The sequence below is a fragment of the Eretmochelys imbricata genome, chromosome 5 (assembly GCF_965152235.1).
Source record: "Eretmochelys imbricata isolate rEreImb1 chromosome 5, rEreImb1.hap1, whole genome shotgun sequence".
In the NCBI taxonomy this organism is placed as follows: Eukaryota; Metazoa; Chordata; order Testudines; family Cheloniidae; genus Eretmochelys; species Eretmochelys imbricata.
The window spans coordinates 27,590,111-27,599,120 of NC_135576.1; positions in this window are offsets into that span (position 1 = coordinate 27,590,111).

Below are 9,010 nucleotides of genomic sequence, written 5' to 3' on the forward strand. Positions count from 1 at the left end.
AAACTGACCTGCACATTTAAACAATCCATATGCTGCAGTTCAATCAGAAGTTAAGGGCATTAAGTAGGAATTACAGGGTGAGATGGTATGGCCTGTAGTATCTACACATTCAGATCACAGCTGTCTCTTCTGGCCCTAAAATCTATGAATGCGAGAGATAAGATGCACCATGATTTGTGCAAGGTCACTAAACTACAACAGAGAACATTTTCATTCTCTGATCACAGCCAAGGGACACCCTTCACATGTATTATCCGGCATGGACTTATTGCATTGCTAACGCTAGCATAGAAGGCATGTATTGTGAACCTCAGCATGGAACATTACTCCTAACTTTGAACTCCCTGGCTTTGATTGGTTGGGGTCAGAATGTTAGTTAACTGTGTTTATTTAATTTTCCACATAACAGTAATAAAAAAAAATTGCCATGAAAGATCAGCTGAAGCCTTCATTCTGGGGGCTAAGTGCTTAAAGGAATTTATTGTGGTACACAGCACTAGCTGCACCTTTGACCCTTCTCTGGGCTCTCTGAGTGCACCCCATGCCTTCACCACCTGCCTCTAGGGGGGAATTCCATGATTCTCTCACTCTAAGACTGAATCTCAGGCAACAGCCCTCCTTCCGTGTACCAATCATGATTGCCCAACTGGGTTCGGCCTTGCAAACCCTGCAGCAACTCTGATCAGAAGTGAATATCAGGACCCAGAATGGCCTTTTCAGAAACAAAGGATTGTTTCATCTCAACAGTAGAAACAAAGCATAACAAGAGCAAGGGTGTTTTAACACAAGAATTACATACATCTCAATTTTACCTAAGCTTAGGGCCCAGGCACCCTCACTTCTGACTGCTGAGTTCAGTCTGCAGCTCAGCCCTGGTCTACATTACGAGTTTAGGTCGAATTTAGCAGCATTAGATCGATTTAATCCTGCACCCGTCCACACAACGAAGCCATTTTTGTTGACTTAATAGGCTCTTAAAATCAATTTCTGTACTCCTCCCCGACGAGGGGATTAACGCTGAAATCGACATCACAGAGTCAAATTTGGGGTAGTATGGATGCAAGTCGACAGTATTGGCCTCCGGGAGTGCTCCATTGTGACCGCTCTGGACAGCACTCTCAACTCGGCTGCACTGGCCAGGTAGACAGGAAAAGCCCCGCAAACTTTTGAATTTCATTTCCTGTTTGGCCACTGTGGCAAGCTGATCAGCACAGGTGACCGTGCAGATCTCATCAGCAGAGGTGACCATGGAGTCCCAGAATCGCAAAAGAGCTCCAGCATGGACTGAACGGGCGGTATTGGATCTGATCGCTCTATGGGGAGACGAATCTGTGCTATCAGAACTCTGTTCCAAAAGACGAAATGCCAATATATTTTCAAAAATCTCCCAGGGCATGAAGGACAGAGGCTTTAACAGCAGTGCCGCGTGAAACTTAAGGAACTCAGGCAAGCCTACCAAAAAAAACAAAGAGGCAAACGCCCACTCGGAGTCAGAGCCCCAGACATGCCGCTTCTATGATGAGCTGCATTCAATTCTAGGGGGTGCCCCTACAACTACCCCACACCTGTACGTGGACTCCTGCAAGGGAATCTCATGCAACAGGGATGAGGATTTTGGGGACAAGGAAGATGAGGAGGGGGAGGTTGAAGATAGCGCACACCAGGCAAGCGGAGAAACAGTTCTCCCTGACAGCCAGGAACTGTTTATCACCCTGCAGCCAATACCCTCCCAACCTGGGCTTCCGGACTTTGAAGGCAGAGAAGGCACCTCTGGTGAGTGTACCTTTGTAAATATAATACACGGTTTAAAAGCAAACGTGTTTAATGATTAATTTGCCCTGAAGACTTGGGCTGCATTCACGGCCAGTACAGCTACTGGAAAAGTCTGTTAACATGTCTGGGGACGGAGCGGAAATCCTCCAGTGACATCTCAATGAAGGTCTCCTGGAGGTATTCCCCAAAGCCTTTGCGAAAGGTTTCTGGGGAGGGCAGCCTTATTGCGTCCTCCATGGTAGGACATTTTACCATGCCAGGCCAGTAGCACATAGTCTGGAATCATTGCATAACAAAGCCTGGCAGCATGTGGTTCCGGTGTTTGCTGGCATTCAAGCAACATCCGTTCTTTAGCTCTCTGTGTTATCCTCAGGAGAGTGATATCATTCATGGTCACCTGGTTGCAATAGGGGAATTTTATTAAGCGGACATTCAGAGGTGGCCGCTCCTGCTGGGCTGTTTGCCTGTTGCTGAAAACAAATCATCCCCGCTGTTAGCCACGTGCTGAGGGGAGGGGTGAAGTGATCATCCCAGAAAATTGGGCGTGGGGAGGGTTTAGTTGGGTTTGTGCTGCACGTTAACCTGAAAACATCAGCTCCTCCTTTTAAATGGCCAGTGTGTCTTTTTCAGTTTTACTCTCCCTTTTTTTCCCTCCTGCAGCTGCAAATGTTTCAACGCTGCCACTAGCATCTCCGTCCCAAAGGCTAGCGCAGATAAGAAGCCAAAAAAAAGTACTCGTGCCGAAATGTTCTCTGAGCTCATGCAGTCCTCCCACACTGAAAGAGCCCAGCAGAATCTGTGGAGCAGACAATGTCAGAGTCCAGAAAAGCACAAAATGAACATGAGGACAGGAGGGACACGTGAAAGGACAAATGGCTGGAGCAACAGGAGAGGTGGCAGCAGTGTGATGAGAGGAGGCAGGATGCAATGCTGAGGCTACTGGGGGGATTAAACTGATATGCTCCGGTGTCTGGTTGAACTGCAGGAAAGGCAGCAGGAGCACAGACCACCACTGCAGCCCCTGTGTAATCAACTGCCCTCCTCCCCCAGACGCCCAAGAACGCAGTGGGGGTGGCCCCTCCGGGCACCCAACCACTCCACCCCAGAGGACTGCCCAAGCTACAGAACGCTGGCATTCAATAAGTTTTGAAGTGCAGTGTGGCCTTGTCCTTCCCTCCTCCCCCACCCCACCCGATGCTTCTGTCCTGGCCCACCCCTCCCAGGCTACCTTGGCAGTTATCCCCCTATTTGTGTGACGAATTAATAAAGAATGCATGAATTTGAAACAATGACTTTATTGCCTCTGCAAGCGGTGATCAAAGAGGGGGGAAGGGAGGGCAGTTGGCTTACAGGGAAGTAAAGTGAACCAAGGGGGTTGGTTTTCATCAAGGAGAAACAAACCGAACTGTCACACCATAGCCTGGTCAGCCATGAAACTAGTTTTCAAAGCTTCTCTATTGCGCAGCGCGCCCTGATGTGCCCTTCTAATTGCCCTGGTGTCCGGCTGTGCATAATCAGTGGCCAGGCAATTTGCTTCAACTTCCCACCCTGCCATAAACATCTCCTTACTCTCACAGATATTGTGGAGCACACAGCAAGCAGTAATAACAATGGGAATATTGGTTTTGCTGAGGTCTAACTGAGTCAGTAAACTGCACCAGTGTGCTTTTAAACGTCCAAATGCACATTCTACCACCATTCTGCGCTTGCTCAGCCTGTAGTTGAACAGCTCCTGACTACATTCTGCATAGACTACATGATAATGCATGAGGTGTTTACAATGCTCATAACTGCCATGGTGAGCTGAGTGGGCTCCATGCTTGCTGTGGCATGGTGTCTGCAGGAGAGCAGAATTGCAGGGGAAGCGGTGGTTTGGATGACCAGTTTTGCAGACCTACTGCACTGTCTGCTGCCAGGACACAACAGCTGAGCGGGCTGCACGCTTGCCATGGTATGGCGAGACAAGAGCAGCCGAGCAGAGTTGCAGCGGAAGCGGCAGATGACAACAGTCATATAGAGGACCTGCGAGACCACCAGGAGAGCAGAGTGGAAGCGGAAGCGGTCGTTCAATGACGACGGTTTGCAGCCCTACTGCACCGTCTGCTGAAAGCAGTATGGCGCCCGCACAGAAGAAAGGCGCGAAACGATTGTCTGCCCTTGTTTTCACAGAGAGAGGGGTGACTGACGACATGTACCCAAAACCACCCACGACAATGTTTTTGCCCCATCAGGCATTGGGAGCTCAACCCAGAATTCCAATGGGCGCTGGAGACTGCTGGAACTGTGGGATTGCTACCCACAGTGCAACACTCCAAAAGTTGACACTCGCCTCGGTACTGTGGACACACTCTGCCAACTTAATGAGCTTAGTGGGGAGACACACAATTGACTGTATAACATCGCTTTCTAAAAAATTGACTTCTATAAATTCGACCTAATTTCATAGTGTAGACAGTGCTTGGTTAGAGACCTTCATCAAAGCCTTCTTGAAGAAATTGAAGATAAGCCCTAGAAATCCAGGAATTCTGGCTGCTTCATGTTCTGCAAAACTTGGTCCAGACAGAGTATGCTTTCAAGGTTGATAGTCTTCTAGATGAAATAAGTGATCTGATGACTTTGGACGACAGACCCAACAGTACTAGTGCTTCCCTTTCCAATAGGAAGGCTGTTAGATGCAGCCAGTTTGGTCTGGATGAAGCAGAAGACCTTGTGAGAGGAAGTCCTGTCTCTTTGGAAGCTGTAGTGGCAGTACTATTTCAGCTCTAGTCCAAAAACCAAGGTCTCCTTGGCCAATGTGGGGTTACCAATATTACCGTCACCTGTTCTCATTTTATTTTCTGGGTCACGTTCCCTAATAATGGGAAGGATGGAAATGCAGAGGGGGCCCTGTGGCCGTCTGTGTGATAGTGCATCTGTCTCCTTGGATCTGGGGTCCACTCCTCTGGTAAAGTACTTTGATCTTGTCACATTCATGCGGTTTGTGAATATGTCAGTTGAGGGTAGGCTGAAAGATTGGACAATTAACTTGAAGACTTCCTGATACAGGCACAATTCAGAATTGCTCACCTTGGGCCTGCTGAGCCAGTTCACCTTCTGGTTCAGGTCTCCCTTTACATGAACTGCCCTCAGAGAGACGAGAAAGTGCTCCGCCCATTACGTGATTTCCATTGCTCTGGCATGTAACCCTGATCATCTTGTTCTCCTGTGGTTGTTCACATATGTGACTGTGGTCATGTTATCCGACTGGTTCCTCTCTAGGCTGGAATGAACCTTGGGTAAGCTCAAGCTTGACTGCATAGTTCTATGAGCTATATGTTGTGGGTCCTTTCCTCCATGTTGTAGATGTCTTGAGCTGTTTGGGATGCCAGGTGTGTTCCCCTGCCCTCCAGACTGTCATCGGTTGTCAGGATCAGGGGATCTGGAAGGCATATGTGCATTTTCTGGCAGGCATTGCCCTGGGCTGACCACTGATTTAAGGAGTTGATCACCTGTGCCGGAATCCTTATTTGATCTTTCATGCATTCTGGGAAATGGGTTCCATACCTTGAAGATGAAGGCACCTGATGTGTGATTATGCACAGGCCTGTCCCATGGAGTGATCCCTATGCACAATACTAGAAGGCCTAGCAATTGAATTTTCACTGCAATAGTGGGCGCTCCTGCAGTTCCAAAACAATGTGAGGTCTTCTTGAACCTTCTGGAACCTCTCTAGAAGAGGGATATATCCTTGCTATCAAGGTATCTATGTCCACTCCCAAGTGAGTTATTTGGGTGGACAGAATCAAGGCGCTTTTCTCGAGGTAGATAATAAAGCCATTCGCGTACAGGAGATTCAAGGTTAGGGATGTAACAGTGTGTGCTGTTTCTGATTAAGATGTCATGCAGGAACAAGTACAGATGGATCCCCTGAAACCTGAGTCTGGCTATGATTATCACCACCACCTTTGTAAAAACATGTGGGGCTCGAGACAGGCTGAATGGGAGGCATCTGATATTGAGATTGCTTCCTGCTATAGGAAAACCCTAGGAACCTGTGATGGCACAGTCTGCCAGGGATGTGGCTATATGCATCTGCCAGGTCCACTGAAGTCAGAAAGGTTTCAGAGGGGTAGCCATGTTAGTCTGTATCAGTAAAAACAGACAGGAGTCCTTGTGGCACCTTAGAGATGAAAATTTATTCGGGCATAAACTTTCATGGGCTATAGCCCACTTCATCATATACATGGAGTGGAAAATACAGTAAGCAGGTATAAATATACAGCACATGAAAAGATGGGAGTTACCTAACCAAGTGGTGAATCGGTGCTAATGAGGCCAATTCAATTAGGGTGGATGTGGCCCATTCCAAACAGTTGACAAGAAGGGGTGAATATCAACAGAGGGAAAATTACATTTTGTAGTTCTAACAAGGCCAATGCAATCAAAGTGGATGTGGCCCATTCCCAATGGTTGACAAGAAGGTCTAAGTATCAACAGAGGGGAAATTATTTTTTGTAATGACCCAGCCATTCCAAGTCTTTTTTCAAGCTTAATTTGATGGTGTCAAATTTTCAAATTAATTCCAGTTCTGCAGTTTCTTCTTGAAGTCTGTTTTTGAAGGGTTTTTTTTGTTGAAGAATGGCAACTTAAGTCTGTTATTGAGTGCCCAGTGAGATGGAAGTGCTCTCCTACTGGTTTTTGAATGTTACAATTCTTGATGTCCGATTTGTGTCCATTTATTCTTTTGCGTAGAGACTTGGCCATTGTATATGGCAGAGGGCAATTGCTGGCACATGATGGCATATATCATATTGGTAGATGTGCAGGTGAATGAGCCCTTGATGATGTGGCTGATGTGGTTGGGTCTTATGATGGTGTCCCTTGAATAGATATGCGGACAGAGTTGGCAACGGGGTTTGTTGCAGGGGTTGGTTCCTTGGTTAGTGTTTCTGTTGTGTGGTGTGTAGTTGCTGGTATTTGCTTCAGGTTGGGGGGCTGTCTGTAAGTGAGGACTGGCCTGTCTCCCAAGATCTGTGAGAGTGACGGATCGTCCTTCAGGATAGGTTGTAGATCCTTGATGATGCGCTGGAGAGATTTTAGTTGGGGGCTGTAGGTGATAGCTAGTGGTGTTCTGTTACTTTGTTGGGCCTGTCCTGTAGTAGGTGACTTCTGGATACCCTTCTGGCTCTGTCAGTCTGTTTCGTCACTTCACCAGGTGGGTACTGTAGTTTTAAGAATGTCTGATGGAGATCCTGTAGGTGTTTGTCTCTGTCTGAGGGATTGGAGCAAATGCGGTTGTATCTGAGGTCTTGGCTGCAGACAATGGATCGTGTGATGTGGTCTGGATGAAAGCTGGAGGCATGTAGGTAAGTATAGAAGTCAGTAGGTTTCCTGTATAGGGTGATGTTTATGTGACCATCACTTATTTGTACTGTAGCGTCCAGAAAGTGGATCTCTTGTGTGGACTGGTCCAGGCTGAGGTTGATGGTGGGGTGGAAATTTTTGAAATCTAGGTGGAATTCCTCAAGGGTCTCCTTTCCATGGGTCCATATGATGATGATGTCATCAATGTAGCGCAAGTAGAGTAGGGGCATCTGATGAAATGGGTTATATCCCACAAAAGCTTATGCCCAAATAAATTTGTTAGTCTCTAAGGTGCCACAAGGACTCCATTTTTTTTTTTTTTTTTTTTTTTACTAAAGTCAGAAAATTGCCCTGGGACAGCGATGACACCACAGAGATTAGGGTCTCCATTCAGAACTTAATTTTCTTCATCTACTTTCTGAGCCTCTTGAGATCTAGAATGGATTGGATTCCCCCCAACACTTCTGAATGATAAATATGGAGAAGAACACTTTTGTAGTAGCCAGGCAAGGTACTAACAAACTTCAATAGGACTTTATTTTTAAAGTGGAAACCTCTTTTCCAAGCTGCTGCTGCACCCTCTATAGCTCTCCCTCAGCCTCTTCAACTCCTCCCTCCTCCTTCCTGTTTCCTGTCCTTTCAGACTCCCAACAGCCAGTGCTCCCAATTCGAATAATTACAAGCAACATCTAAACACCACAAACACTGAGATTCTTTCTTCTGAGGGAATGGTCCCTATTACTCCCATATCCAGGAGGTGAAAATTTTTGTTCTGGACTAGACCTTGCTTTAAAGGGTCATTTGAGATGGGGGAGCTGAATGAAAAACAGATGGGGTGGAGCCTATAACTCAAGGGACGATCCCTGGCTCACGGATCTATTTCCTCCAGAAATGGGAAATCCTGCCCCTAGGCTTCAGCTCCTGGTGGAAACCTATGCAGTCTTTGTCATAAAGAGGCTTTGGGAGCAGCAGAATTCCCTTGGGCTTGGCTTTCTTCCCAAACCAAGATTCTACAGCTTTTTCTGGAGAACCTGCTGTCTCTGTGTTGGTAGTTCTGTGAGGATGAAGGTCAAAAGGAGCACTTTCATCTGAAAACTGGTCTCTACTCTCTCTTAAAGGCATGGTGTGATGTCAGGAGGGCCTCTCTAGATTTTGCAGCATTGTCTGCCACTGCCTTGTCTAGCTTCTTTCCAAAAAGCAGGGCTCCTGTGAATTTGGCAGAGCACAGCACCAGCTTTGAGCGTCTATCCATCTTCCACAAGGACTGAGCCATATGTGATGCCTGGTCACTGAGCTCGTGGCCATAGCTTTGGTTGAGATTCATTGTGTCCAATGAGGGAAACTTTCTTTAAATAGATCCAAAGTCAGAGTGACCTCTACCCTTGATGGCTCAAGAAATCTTCCAGCCAGGAAAAAGATGTCTTAAGAAAGCAAGTAGCAGTCAGGGACTCTCTGAGGGAGACCTCAAAGCCTTTGAGAGTAGCCTCCATTTTTCTATCCATGGGATCCTTCAGATAGAACCATATCTTGAGAGGGGGATGCTACGGCAGGGTCAACCTTTGGTATCTCAGTAACTGGAACTTTCATTCCTAGATCCTACAGAACCCAAGATCCTTTCTGTTAACATGCTTGCCCTTGTTTGGCTTACCCCATTCTTCCCAGATTACTTCCTCGAAGGAGGAAGGTAGGGGAATCACGGCCTCAGGGGAGTATTTTGAGGGGAGAAATTGGCTCAGAGGCTTACTCTTGGGATTTTTTTAGGTTGAATCTGAATAGTAGATACAACCTTGTTGGTATATGGCCCTGAATTTCTCATGGTGGGGGGAGACAGGGGAAGGCTTTCCCCAATCCTGATCAAAGTCAGAGCCTGACAAGTCACCATTCTCTGTGGAGG